Genomic DNA, 15,308 nt, shown 5'->3' on the forward strand with positions numbered 1-15,308 from the left:
CCAAGGCCAGGGAGAAGGAACCAGAATCGTCCATAATCCTATTGGTGCAGACGGAAGAACAAGAATAGTCTGAAGTCTACAGAAAATGAAAATATACATGTAAGTGTTTTCTACTTTACCCAAATTTAAATTTTTCCTATATATTGTATATTTTTTGATTCACTGTGGAGGACATTTTAGAACATTTAATAAATTTAACATTTAACGAAATGGCTCAAGCTAATTTTCAATTAATTAAATATCAAGCAGATAATATTCCTAGTTTTGATATCAACCCAAAAAACTAAATAGATGATAATTTTTTACATAATTACAGATTATTATTATTATTAATAGAGTTGCAAATAAACCTATATATGTTAGCCTTTTTGATTCTGTTTTAAGTAAATTAACTGACATATCAGCAGACCTTATTGCGTCAAGAACAGAACTTAATTCTTGTGCAAAATTTAAAGATTCTCTTATAATAACATTTTCTGATCAAAGATCCATTGATTGTTTGATACAAGATATAATTTCAATGAAACCAGAAAGAAATTTTCATTTAAGAATCCAAGATGCTAGAATCATTCTTTGTTTAAAAATAAATATGTCTAATGACGAAATAAATGTCAAATTAATAAAAATTCAACAATATGAAGATCTTTGTTTTAAAACTTTTATAAATGGCCTTAATTATCACATGCAGTTAGTAGTCAGATTAAAGAATCCTGATTCCATAGGGCAAGCATTGACTTTCGCTAAAGAAGAAGAACATTTTATTGCTTTTCTCGATCCTATAATAATCCGCATAAAAATTCAAATAATAATTCAGACCACTCTTCATTTCTAAAATTGAAATAATTATTCTCTAAATCAGAATTTTTTAAATTATCATAATTTCCAAAATCGACATTCTTCCCAAAGTTCTAGTCAATACAGAAATAATTTTTTTTTTTTCAGAAATCCCAATAAAAATTTTCAAAATCGTCTCCAAGTTTTTCAATCAATGGTTTTAATGATAAAAATGGTAACCAACTTCCAAGACAATTTTGAAATATACCTAGATAATCAGCCATCTATGCAAACCCAAAGTCAAAGCAGAAATACAATGCGACCTGAGTCAATGGATACAAATTTACGAAGTAACTTTAAAAATTTTAGACTTTCTCCCAATAATTAATTTTATCCTAAAATAACAAGTAATAATGCAACAAAGACTCTCTTCTCTCTACAAAATGATAATTTTATAAGATATAATGATAATGAAAGAATATTATGATCGTAATGATAGAAGACATATTGATAATGGAGGAATATATAATAATAATGATAGAATATTTTAATGGGAATAAAAGGAGAATGTATAGAAGATATAATAAAAATAAAAGAAGAATAGATACAAGATATAATGAAATAAAAATATATAATGATGAACATTTTCCAGTCCACGCCTCAAGAAACTCAGATTAATCAAAGCAACGACGAAGAATATCACACCATAAGTAAATTATGTTTCATGAATATAAAGATATTTTTATACGGACGGATTGCCCCTCAGTTTTACGAATGAAATAAAGCTTAAAATAAATTTAGTTAATGATACCCCGTTTTACACAAAAAATTATAGATATCCCAAAGGTTTATAAAAAAGATGTTAGTAGACAAATAAATGATACGAGTATGTTAAAAAATGGAATAATACAAGATTCAAATTCGCTTTTTAATTCACCCATCTGCATAATACAGAAGAAAATGGACACAAGTAGCAGCAATGAACAGAATAGAAAATAAATTTCCTTTGCCATTAATAGATAACATTCTAGATGGTCTAGGAAGAGCACAATATTTTACTACATTAGATTTAGTAAATGGTTTTAATCAGATAGAAATGGAACCAGCTGATGTAACGAAAACAGCATTTTCCACAGAAACAGGACATTATGAATTTTTACGTATGCTGTTTGGATTAAAAAATTCCCCAGCTACTTTTCAAAAAGTTATGAATAATGTATTAAGATGATATCAGAACGAAATTTGCTTATATTTAGATGATATAATTGTTCTTATCATTGTAAGAACTTGTTAAAAGACTAAAAGCAATTTTTGAAAAACCAAGACAATCTAATTTAACAATACAGCTAGATAAATCAGAATTTTTACGGCACATTTGGGTCACGTTATAACAAAAGACGGAATACAAGTAAATCCAGATAAGATAAATGCAGTCAAAAACTTTCCTATTCCTACTACACAGAAATAAATAGTCATTTTTAGGATTAGCAGGATATTATACAACATTCATTGAAAATTTCGCCAAAATAGCGAAACCACTATGTGTCTAAAAAAACATGACAAAATTATACACACTCCAGAATTAAAATCTTTTAATCATCTTAAAGAACTTTTAATTAATGCCCCTATTTTAAAATACACAGATTTTTCAAAACCATTAACCCGGTGACGTAGATTTTGATATTGACCAATTTTCAGCTGCATTTAACCGTTGATTGAATATTCGGATAACTCGGAAATCGACACAGCACATAGTGCTGGATCTTCAAATAAAAATAGGTTCCCATTGTTAGATGAAATAATAAACCATAAAGTATATCAACTTATCGTTAAAAGAGCGCCTTTTGCGAATTATCTAAAACGCGAATACGAGAATTTTGAAGGACATAGACAAAGATAATAAAAGCTACTATTTCAGCTGACGAAGAAAGTGTTTCAATTCTTAAAAGAAAATGCTTGCAATAATACATTATTTCTTATCTCAAGAATTGCGATAAATATTTCGAAATGTATGAAGTAAATATTTTACAAAATTAAAATAATTGAATGTACAAAATTAGTTAACAATGTATTACCAGAAGAAAGAAATCAACTAATAAAATATAAGTACAACGGCAAAACAAATCATCGAGGAATTTCAGAGACTCTTAAGAGCTTGAAAAATAAATTACTACTGAAAATCAATGAAAAAGGGCATAGAAAAAAATATAAACGAATGTGAAATATATGCCAGAGGTCAAAATACAATAGAAATCCGCATAAGGAACCATTCCTATTAACCCACACACCTCCTGAGCCATTTGAGATAATACATAAAGACACTTATAAAGTTATCAATCAAAGATTTTTAACAATTATAGGTCAATTTTCCAAATATGGCCAAGCGTTACTGTATTGCTTGTGCATTGCTTTTCATTTTTCGGAATATCGAAGTAAATTACTACAGGCAGTGGCGGAAAATTCAGAAATGACGCAGATCAATTACTAAAAACACCTCAAATAAAAATACATTTTACTACTCCATACCATCAACAATCTAAATCTCAGGTAGACAGATTCCAGCTCTTAACTGAGCACTTAGATTACTAAAAGAAAAAATAAAAATACAGATAATATTTCCATTATGCCTTATGGTCTTATTGCCTATAATAGTACTATACACTCAGCAACTGACCATACACTTTTCAAATTAGTATCGGGACATACAGACATAAAGATACCATGAAACTTATTCCAGCACAATCTCATACTCAATATGTTCACATCAAAATAATACTCAAGCTCTCTACACAAGTATACAAGAAGACAATCAGAAACTTAAAGAAAAAATAATTAGACAAAGAAAAGAAGATAAGAACTCAAAAGGTCCTCGTTTAGGATCACAAGTTTATAGAAAAACAGAAACTCGATGAGGAAAATTAAGTAGAAAATATACCGAACCATATAATATACTTACACAAATATTAGAAAATGGCAAAATAGACGAAACTAAAATAATACCTAATATTTCAGACTTATCCTCGAAATCTTCGGAGCAGTCGACTTCATCAAGGCAAGAGACAGTTTAGTCAGTTCCCTAAGACAAATATCTTCATTGCAAGATTCTATAAATACTTTTCATTGTACTACAAATGACATATCATATAATCAATACGAGCTATTCAGTAAATTCTATAATTACATTTGTATTAGAGATTTCATTAGTTGAATCAGGAATATACGATTATTACCGACCTATTCTCCCTATTCCTATTCCTATGAATAACTCAAATTATCTTCATTTATATTCATTTACCTTACAAACCTTTCCTTGGACTTAATGAATTAAGCTATATCTACATGGAAGATATATGCACAGAAATAGACTCGGAAGAGTACATATGTGAAGGAAGTAATTTGTGGAAGTAATTTGAAATAAATTAACTAACGATAACCGAAGAAGCCCCTTGTACAGTGCAATTAGTAAATGTCAAGAAAACAGTTACAGTTCCAGAAGAAGAATTAGGAATTATCGAATACCAAAGCTCAAAAGAAAATTTACCAATACATGGAAGCTACTTCCTGGAAGAATATAAAGGATGAAGTTTTCCAAAAAGTAAAAATTAGTAAAAGTCACTTTGCTCATATTAATCTTCCAAAAGTTATTCCTTCAGGTAAGTTCAAAGTTTTCACCAATAAATCTTAATACAATTAATTTTAGGAAGACAGAAGATATATTAGAAAAATTAGAAACGCAAAAATGTAAAACTGTGCGTCAAAGAAGACAAGAAGAAAAAAGAAAAGACAAAACCTAAGGATCTATTGTGTATAGAAGCCCAAGGATGTGTTTCTTTCTTAGGGCGGAGGAGTTACGTCCTGGATTATCCAATGTGTGACGATATTTAGAGAGACTATATATACCAGTGTTTAATTAGATTAACAGCTGTTAGTTTTGTGGTTGTTACCATACTTAGAAATTGTACTTTCTCAATAAATAAATTTTGTTACGGAATTCATTTTGTTAAAAATCCGTTTTCGGCTTTGATTTTCGTAACTCGGTATTATGAGTTATATTTATTTCCTACCAATATGGAACAATTTTCTTTATATTTACACAAATGTTTCTAAAATAGCTAATAGGTCAGTACATAATTAGGACGTAATGGTTTGCAATGAAAATGAAATCGAAAATGTTCAATATATTTTTAATTACATATCTTTTTGTGAAAAATTTGAAAATATTACTCTTTAATTTTATATTTACTTTTAATCTGAACGATCATAGACGGTTTTTATTCTCCACAAAATATTCACGTGCCAATTTCCTATGAAATTTATTTTTTGTTAATATATTTACTAGTCCTATTCAAATTTATTGTGGTTTGGCAAAAATTATCAATACATAAAATTTCTATTCTTGACCTTTTAATGTTAAATTCGATTTTAATTGCTCTAAATTTTAACTTGAAAGTAAACTTGAAAGTGTAAATTTTTTATTATTATTTTATTGGTTCAAGGTGGTGTTTAGTAGATATAAATAAAACGAACATTTTAAAATGTTCCAAAACCGATTATAAAAATATATTTCGTAATTTCTTTTGACAAAAAATTATGCGACAACAATTTTTTTTAGATCTTTAACACATCTGACAGGGACCAGTTGACAAAGTTCAGATCAAAATATTTGGAATATTTTTATCAAGTTTATTAGTGTTGAAAAATGTATTTTGGAAAGTGTCAAAAATGTAAATCAGTTTATTTATAGCCTGAAATAGTGTGTAGTTGTTTTGAATGATATAAAACTTACACGTCTATTTAATAGAGATTAGTCTGGCATTTTATATGAGACGAATTAAACTAATCAAAGTTAGGCATGCGATAGGTAAATTACATACTTGATTTTTTAATACTCCAGTCGTTAGAGACGAAAATGCCATTGAACTTCTAACAATCATACGAACAAGCTGAATTTTGCTAAAAATGTCTATTTTGGGACCCAAAAAAGGTACAAAAAAGTTTACCACTGTTACCCACCGGCTTCCCACTAAAACCCCCCTCTGTAGAGGAGAAAAACCGGAAAAAACCGTTTTACCAAGAATTTGTATGTCGTAGAAAAAAAATGTTTCAAATAAAAAATGTAGCTTAGATAATTTTGAATAAAAATGATTATTAGCACTTTTTCTGTAGAATGAACAGTTCTCTTAGAAATAACGCTTGAAGCAACCGGTGATTTTCAATGTCAGGTACGTGCGCGAAATCAATTTTAAATAAAATTTATATCAACTCGACTGTAAAAATTCGATATCTTTTAATGAAGCGTCCTATCAATACAAATCTGAATGCTTTTTAAAGGTGAAGAGAGCAGCTTTTATATGCAATTTTGGGATTTTGCCGCAATTAAATCAGTTTCTATTAAGGTGTTAAATAAATAAACGTTTAAAGATTTTTACCATTTTTTTACGATTCTCATGAGATCAACAATATTTATTACTTTCATTGACCGGTCACCATGGAATTTTCATTAGTAGATGCAAATCTTTAAAACATATATCCTGCAATTTCGGTTTTGAGTTTAAGCAACAAATGTGAGGCATTTTAAATACGCCTAAAAACGCTAAATTCAAACTTATACATTACAAACAATCTAAAACGTTTAAAACTGCCTTTTTTTGATTACACAAGTACGTTTTTCGAAACGACACAACTTCAGCTACAAATTTCACCTAATACCCTTTTCGTAGAAGCATTTTCCATGACGTGCCACCGTTTGAGATTTAAATGTTTAAATTCAGCGATTTTTGGACATATTTCCAACATTTGTTGTCAAAACTCAAAATCGAAATAAGTTTTGAAGATTATTCCATTCTTTTTTCTATTTTGTATCCATTCATTTATACACTGTACGTTACATTTTCGTCTAATGTCTTCACTTCTCTTTCGATCTCTCAGCGTATTTTCTGTAATTCTTCTCAGTACTCTCATCTCTACCGTTTCCAGAATGACATATTCTGAGGCATATGTCATTATTGGTCTTACACTGGTTTTATAAATTCTTGACTTCATCTCAGTGTTAATGTGTCTGTTTCGCCATATAGTGTTATTAAGTCATCCTGCCAGTCTAGACTTCTTAGACAATCTTAGACTTGGTATGGTTAAATATTATATTTGGACAATATTATTGTATGGTGCAGAGACATGGTCAATAAAAGTAAAATCAATAAATAGAATTTAGAAGCATGCGAAATGTAGATTTTGAGAACACTATCAAAATATCGTTGATGGACCGAATTACCAATGAGATGTTGGTTGGGCTGGAGTAGGCCGAAAACTGTTGAGTGTAGTGAAAGAGCGCAAGGTTTCTTATTTGGTACACTTATTGCGTGGATCAAGATACTCACTCACAAATACATAATCTACAAAATACCTTTGAAATATAATACAGATACCAAACCAAAACCATGAAAAACCAACTCCGCTGTTACTTGCCTCGCCTATAATCTCGTTCGTTAAATTATCATCACTTTAGTTGGTTCATTAATAACTATTACAACTGGTCAAATTTATTAATATATATTATTAAAGGTTCTTATACAAATTTATCAATAATCATCTACGCCCATGTTCTATCCTTATTTTTATTCTTCAGCCATGACAACTTAACATACATCTTACTTTTAAAACATTGCATAATCTCATTTAAAAATTGTTTTTGACTGCAGAGCATCTGTTTAATTTTAACATTCCTAATTATTCATAAAAAAGTTTGGTATTTGTTTGATCTTATCTTTGACACACCTCGCAAATTAATTCTATCATGTCCTAGAATTTTTAATCCTAGCGTTTTGTCGTCAATTTATTATAATGTCCATTAAATCGATTTAATTTTTTTCTATAATTTTAGGTGTTACACGTGAATCTCTTATTTTATAAGAGTTCTGCAACATTTGTCAAATTGATTTAACGGGTTAAATATGATGAGTTTTATAATAGGATGGGAATAGAGTAATTAGATAAAAGATACGGTAGGATATTGGATCGTTAAAATGTCTATCATCCCAGAAAATTCTTAAAACAAAATAAATGAGGATTTTTTAACGACATATTTTTGGACAAGCAAACGATCTGATCATAGCACAAATACCCCGAATACTATTTAGACCAAAGAAATTAGAAAATAAAAATCCTTTTTCGTGGCATTCGTTGATACATGTATCTATGCAACTTAAATATTTATGTATTACAGTTATAAATAGTATCATTTAAAAATAAATTTTACAAAAAAAAATTATTTTTTATTTTAAAATCAGAGCTATAGATGTAGTTAATATTTCTTGAATTATGCTTATTATTTATACAATAATTACTTTTCTTTACTGAAAAACGTTACAAATATATTTTAAACAAATTAATTGTTATAAACTTTGTATAATTATAAATAAAAATAGTAAAATTAAGTATATAAATTGTTATATGTTAATTATATATACAAAGTTTATTAACAATTACTGTATGTAAAATGTAACTTTTTGAAGAAAAGTAAGAGTGGAAAAGTGGGAAACGAATGCAGCATTGGATAGCTGGAAGTGTCTACTCTTTCAGTACGAAAACACGTTTTTGTCGCTGTAGTAGTATTTTTTCTGTAGAGGTTAGAAAAGAACGTCTTTTGTTCTCGTGCCGATAACAATATGTGACGAAAAACATAAGCAACAGAATAATGTGAAATTTCTCGTTAAATTAAAAAATAAACTTCGACTAAGTGCTATAATTTGTTGAAAGAGGCCTATGGTGAGAATTTTCTATCTCGTTCGTGTGTTTTCGAATGGTATAAACGGTTTTCTGAAGGCCAAGAGAGCTTCGAAAATGACCAACGTCCAGGTCGACCTGTCTCTGTTTTAACTATGCAAACAGTGACCAAAATAAATGAAATTGTGCAGGGAGATCGTCGTATGAACATTCGGATGATTGCTGAGACTGTAAACGCCGATAAAGAAACTGTCAGAAAAATTTTACATGACGAATTGAACGTGAATAAAGTCTGTGCGAAGTTGGCCCCAAAAAATTTGACCCCTGACCAAAAGCTCGTCCGTCAACAGATCTGCTCAGATTTCCTTGAGAGGTTACATGAAGAGCCTGAATTAATATAATACATCATCACTTGCGATGAAACCTGGATATTCAAATACGATGTGGAAACTAAGCGACAATCCATTCACTGGAAAACTCCTACATCGCCAAGAATGAAAAAAGCAAGGATGTCGAAATCAAAATTTAAAGCATACTAATCGTTTTTTTGACATTAACGGCATCGTGATGACTGAATGGGTTCCAGAGGGTCAAACTGTAAACCAAACTAACTATTTGAAAGTTTTGGTAACGCTGCGAGAGCGAGTTAGTAAGAAACGGCCGGAGTTGTGGAAAAACGAGCCGTGGATCTTGCAATGCACCTGCCCATAATGCGCTGTCTGTGAAGCGTTATTTAGCCGCTAGAGGCATTCCAGTGCTCGAACACCCGCCGTACTCGCCTGATTTAGCACCCTGTGACTTTTTCCTATTTCCGAAGATCAAGTCTGCCTTAAAATGAATCTGGTTCTAGTCGATGGAAGAGGTGAAGCGAAAAACGGCGGAGCTCCTAAAATCTCTAACAAAAGAAGACTTCCAGCGTTGCTTTGGCCAATGGAAAAAACGAATGGAACGGTATGTCGTGAGGGAAGGAGATTGAAGGAGAGCATTCGATTGTAGAATAATTTTTAAAATAAAACTCTTTTTCATAAGCAGTCTCGTTATTTAATAGCCAGACCTCGTATATATTTAATTTTCAATTAATTTGTTGTAAAATTTATTTTTAAAAATATAATTTATAACTATAATACATAAACATTTAAGTTGCTTATTATTTGATAACCTTTTCTACTTATAGTAATAAGAGAAAAGTAAAATTTTGCAAAATAAATATTTATTGTAAATTGTTTAAACAAGTTACTCGGTTAAATAAACAATGCGCAAATTGACTAAATGCATTTATATGATCTATGCCACAAAGTACCGCAAGTTAAAAAAAATATATTGCGACATTTATAAATTTGAATTTATGAATTCAGTTTTTGAAATTGTAAAATCGCTTCGCTTTTAAACCATTTTTAAAGGAATCGTTTTTAATTTTTTTTGTCTAAACTAGAACTTTTAATTTTTCACATGATTGTTTTGGAATCAGTTGTTGTTTATAAACAAAGCCCCGATGAATTAAAAAAAAAATATGTTATTGCATCTGGGTTATTTTAATTGTTTATAAGCTTAAAAGAACAGTTTTTTTGCAAACCTATTTTACAACATTTAACATAAACCTTTTAATTATTAAGGACCGGTTTCACCAACGACCAATAGCAGTCTATTCAATGAATAAAGTTATTCGACCAATAAAACTGACATATCTGCGTTTCACCAACGTCAAATAAAACTTATTCTATGAATAAACTCCAAATAAGTTATTATTCCAATATCGGCCAAATAAATATTTATTCTTCGAATAAGTTGACAGCTAACCTCACTTTAAATATCAATAATAAAGAAAATTCATTAGTTTAACCTGAAATTATTAACAATGTATTGTAGGTAAACGTAATTATATCACACAATTTGAATTTTGTATACATATATATTTATTTTAGATTATTATCTTCATCATTATCGTCCTCTGATGACGGAAATGAGCAGCGAAGGAGAAGACCACTCTTGCAGGCGCAAAGAAGAAACCGTTTTGCTGAATTTGATGATGTGGACTTTAAAACTAGGTTTAGATTATCAAAGTTCTCCATTTCTTTTTCTAAAAAATTTTGGCTCCTCTTGCGTTTTTTGTCCATTTTCACAAGTTTCAGATTCACAATAATTTACAACCACAACAAACAGATTTTTTTTTATATAAATTATGTATTGAAATTGACAATTATTATTATTTTGACAAATTAATCAACCAAGTGGAGGCCAAGAGAGGTGTCAACGAGTACAGTCTGTGAAAAATCATTACACTTTGAACTTATTCGACGAATAACTAACTGTGGATTACACATAGTTATTGAAACGGAATAAAATTTATTCTACTAATAAATTTTATTCGACGATTAACTATTCAGTGATTTATTTGTTGTTGGTGAAACCGGCCCTTAGACTTAGATTTTACGAATTAAAAAACGGACAATTAATCAATTTATTAAATAAGTGATATAAATATCTGTAATTAAAAATATTAGTGGTTTAAAAATCGAAATAAACATAAATTCAACTACACTTGAGTACAAAAAAATCGACTCAAAATTATTTTGCGAAAGTTCTTCTCCTGTTTCAATCAAAAAAGGTGTAAATTTAAAAATATTTTAAGAAATTCATGTTGTAACTGATGATTTCTCTGTTCATAACGTCTTTCTTGCGTTAGTTCCAATGATGAATATTTAGGAAACTCTGTTTGTATTGCATATTATTTTTAAAATGGAATCTTTCAATGCAATCTTTCAAATAATGCAATAGAAGTTTTTGTAAGTTCAATAATAAAGTTATTGTTTGCACATTACATTTTTTTATTTTAATAATTCTTACATTGAAACAGAAGGTGTAATCTCAAATATCGCTTTTGAGTCGATTATTTTGCACTCAAGTGTAGTTCAACTGTGTGTTTTAATTTCAACTAATATAAGTCAATTCGTAACGCGGGTTATATTCGTTGACTTTTTGAATTTACATATTATGAGCATTTTATTATGAATTTCATATATTGATTGCTAGTAAAATTTTCAAATGTAGTTTTAAATTTTATTTATGTAATCCTAGTTTTTATAGAGATGAGAATTTAATTAAATATCAATTTTATAAGCTACGTAATCGTTCCATTACTCCCACATAAAATGCACACTTCTTTTTATTGAAGTAATAACTAAAGTTTATTGCATATTTATTACGGAGTTATAATCATTTTGGACATGAAGGAAACACATCGTTGTTATATATTGTTTTCAATAATGAAATAAATAAAATGATTAATATAGAATCGTGTCTATCAATAAATTTATTTAATAAAGTTATAAATTATTTTATAAGTTAATGTAATAATTCATTTGAATCGTCTCAATGTCATTGTAAGGTTGTCTTTTAAGCGGTATTTTTGGTTTTGAAAACCCGAAAAATTCGCAGTGCTATTCGGGATTATAAAATGACTGTTCGTCATGTGTAATCTTATGTTTGGCCAAAAAGCATCTTTCAAGTTGAAGTTCAAGTTGAAACGATGTATAAGGGTTTTGTTAATTATTCGTCACTACTTTCATTTTAACACTATATTTATTCCTGTACATTAGGTTAATACTTTCTTTACAATATCGTTCGGTAAATAAACTCTAACTATTGACTAAGGACCTAGGCTAACTTTGTGAAATATTATTCTAATACGTATAACAATAATAATACTCGTGACTTCGTGAAGAACAGGAAAATGAAGAATTTTGGAGGGCCCTTGATTGCGAGATTCTTATAGACGAAAAGTGTTTTATTAGAGGTGATTAAAATGGACATATTGGTAGAGAAAGAGCGGGAGTAGAAAGAGTTCATGGAGGTTTCGGAATGGGAATAAGAAAGGATAAAGGAAATAGTGTGATTGTGAATGCATTCTTTATGAAGGCTGAAGGCAAGTATGTTACCTATAGTAGCGGGGAAGAGAAAGTCAGATAGATTTTGTGCTGTTTAGAAGAAGTTAGCTAAAAGAGGTTACTAACTGTAAAGTGATAAAGGGTGAGTATGTAACTGCTGAACGCCGACCGGTGATAGTGGATACGGAGATAAAGGTGAGGCTAAAAGGAAAGAGTAGGACACCAGAAAGTAAAGTGGTGGAAGTTAAAGGATTTGGCATTAGTATTTAAGAGTAGAGTGCTGGAAGAGCTTGAAGAAAAAGGTACTGTGAATGACTGGAGGGAAACCAACAGTAAAGTTGTGATGCGAGTGGGAAAGGAAGTGCTACGAAAAACATCTGGTATAGGGCCTCCTAGAGACAAAGAAAATTGGTGGTGGAACAATGAACTGTAACAGAAGGTTAGAGAGAAGAAAGAGGTATGACAGGTCTAAAAAAGAGGAAGAGAGGATACATACAAGGTAGCAAAAAGGGAATCAAAGCGCGCATTAGCTGCTGCTAAGGAAAGATCGTCGGCACAGCTTTATGAAGAGTTGGAAACACCCGAGGGGATGAAAAGCTTATATAGCATTGCTAAAGCAAGGGACAAGTCATCAAATTACTTGACCCACGTGCGGCAGATTAAGAGTGCGGATGGAAGAGTGTTAAGAACCGATGTTGAAATAAAGCAAATATGGTATGAGTACTTTAGAAGTTGCTAAATTAAGAACACCAGAGGAGAGGCAGACGATGCGGGATCCCAAATGAGAATGTAATACCGAGGATAGCGAGTATGGTAAGGCAGTAGGACCTGATGGAATACCTGTGGAGGTTTGGAAGGCTCTAGGAGAGGAAGGGGTTGATATTTGGTGGCAAATGATGAGTAGGATATATGAGGAAGATAGATACCCAATGCATGGAGAGAGAGTATGATTGTATCATTGTATAAAGATAAAGGGGTCCTCCAGGACTATAAGAACTATAGGGAGATAAAGTTGATGTTGCACAGAATGAAACTTTGGGAGAGAACTAGAGAAATACAGCGAGAAGAAAAGAGAGCTACATTTGATATTTATATATCTTGAGAAGGCGTATGACACAGTTCCCAGACAAGAGCTATTTACATGTATGAGAGAGAAATGGGTTCCTGAGAAGTACGTCAGGCTCGTGAAGGATGTGTATGAAAGAGCGTATACCAAAGTAAGGACTGCTGTCGGATTAACCGATAGTTTTCCTGTGACAGTTGGTTTTCATCAAGGCTCTTCTTTGTGTCCTTACCTGTTTAATCTTGTTATTGATGTATTGACAGAGAAAATAATAGAGGGAACTCCTTGGTCAGTGCTCTTTGTTAATGATATCGTGTTAGTAGAGGAGAGCAAAGAAATTTTGGAGGAGAAGTTGGAGTTTAGGATAAGGGTTATTGAAGAGGGAGGGCGGAAGGAACGGAGTATATGTGGTTGGGGGGAAGAGGAATGGTTGAGGACATAGAAGTGCTTGGAGGAAAACTAGGGCAAGTAGGAGTATTTAAATACCTTGGCTTCTACATAACGGAAAATGGGACACTAGATCGGTAAATTACCACAAGAATATAGGCTGGTTGGTTTAACTGGAAGCCAATAAGCGGGGTACTTTGTGATCGAAAAATCTGAGAAGGGCTGAAAGAAAAGATATACAAGAGTGTAGTGAGACATGCGTTGGTGTACGGCGGTAAAGTGTGGCCTGTAAAAAAGATTCAGGAAAAGAAGATGGAGGTAGCTGAAATGAAAATGTTACGGTGGATGTTGGGTAAGATTAGAAGGAACAGGATCAGAAACGACTTGATTAGGGAAAGAGCCAGGGTGGCTTCAGTCTCAAAAACGATTCAAGAACAAAGACTGCAAAGGTTTGGTCATGTCAGACGTAGAGATGAAAACTATGTGGTACGAAGGATAAAGCTGTTAGCGGTTGATGGAAAGTGAGGTAGACGAAAACCAAGGAGAAGATGGAAGGACTGTGTGGCAGCGGACTTGATAGAGAAAGGTTTAGATTAAGAAGCCCCGATAGAAGACGAAGAAGACTCGTGACTTCCCAATGTTATTGAAAATGTTTATTATACTTGTGAGTTCAAGTTCACGTGAAGTGAATGGATGTTATATTAACCATACGAAACCTTAATTTTTTGTTTTAATACTTAGGGTTTAAAACCGTACTACAACGGTAACAAATAAATAAACAAAGGACTGAAAGAAATTGCTTCTACTGATGTGGTATTGTTTTACGATGATTATATGGGTGGCATAGACTTATCAGACCAGACGGTTAACCATTAATGATAGATAAAAAATCTTCTAAATCGTCGAAGAAGGTCTTTTATCGTTTTCTGCTATAATCAATTGTAAACTCTTGAATAATATACAAAGACATACATCATAAAAATATTCCAGTACTTCACTTTGTTTGCGCGTTTCACGGACTTTGCGCGAACTGAAGAATGCGGTTGCGAATGCGAATATGTACTCATGTAAAATTGCATTTTGTTTATATTGTTTTTAAAGATTTCATACATAATTTTGCTATGTATAATAAAACAGAATAAATATTTTCAAATATAAATTTGTTGGTTGCTTTTATAGTGGGATTCATTTGTCCCATTGTGTTTTTTAATGTGATACCTATACAAAAAATATTACAAAAACTTTGGTAAATGTTTCTTTTAAATGCATCTTGTCTTACTATTCCTTTGGTTTAAAAACAATATATAAGGAAAATTATAGGAAAAAGTTGAAAAGATAAAGTACGTAAGTACAATTTAAACCTAGCTTATATTTTTATAAAGCTCAGCAGGTCTTGAAGGACTAGGGATATTTTCAAATTACTTTAACTTAATGCATTTTTTATTGGTATCCATTTTCTTATTTAAAGTACGCATTAC

At 30.9% G+C, this 15,308-nt stretch overlaps 2 protein-coding genes across 3 annotated transcripts in view; one reads left to right on the forward strand and one right to left on the reverse strand.

The window, feature by feature from the left end:
- Positions 1 to 15,308, forward strand: part of LOC140443592 (RNA helicase aquarius) — a 202,574-nt gene that overhangs the window by 100,219 nt on the left and 87,047 nt on the right. The window contains exon 1 of one of the 2 annotated variants that reach the window (XM_072534942.1): positions 77 to 99. The exons of the other annotated variant lie outside the window; for it this stretch is intronic. The gene's annotated coding sequence lies outside the window, so the exon portion shown is untranslated. Of the gene's footprint in view, positions 1 to 76; positions 100 to 15,308 lie in introns of those variants that run through there. 2 annotated transcript variants of the gene reach the window in all.
- The window catches only part of LOC140443594 (G-protein coupled receptor Mth2-like), a 61,821-nt gene that overhangs the window by 43,724 nt on the left and 2,789 nt on the right, over positions 1 to 15,308 (reverse strand). The window lies entirely within an intron of this gene.

Source organism: Diabrotica undecimpunctata, chromosome 6, assembly GCF_040954645.1.
Source record: "Diabrotica undecimpunctata isolate CICGRU chromosome 6, icDiaUnde3, whole genome shotgun sequence".
NCBI lineage: Eukaryota > Metazoa > Arthropoda > Insecta > Coleoptera > Chrysomelidae > Diabrotica > Diabrotica undecimpunctata.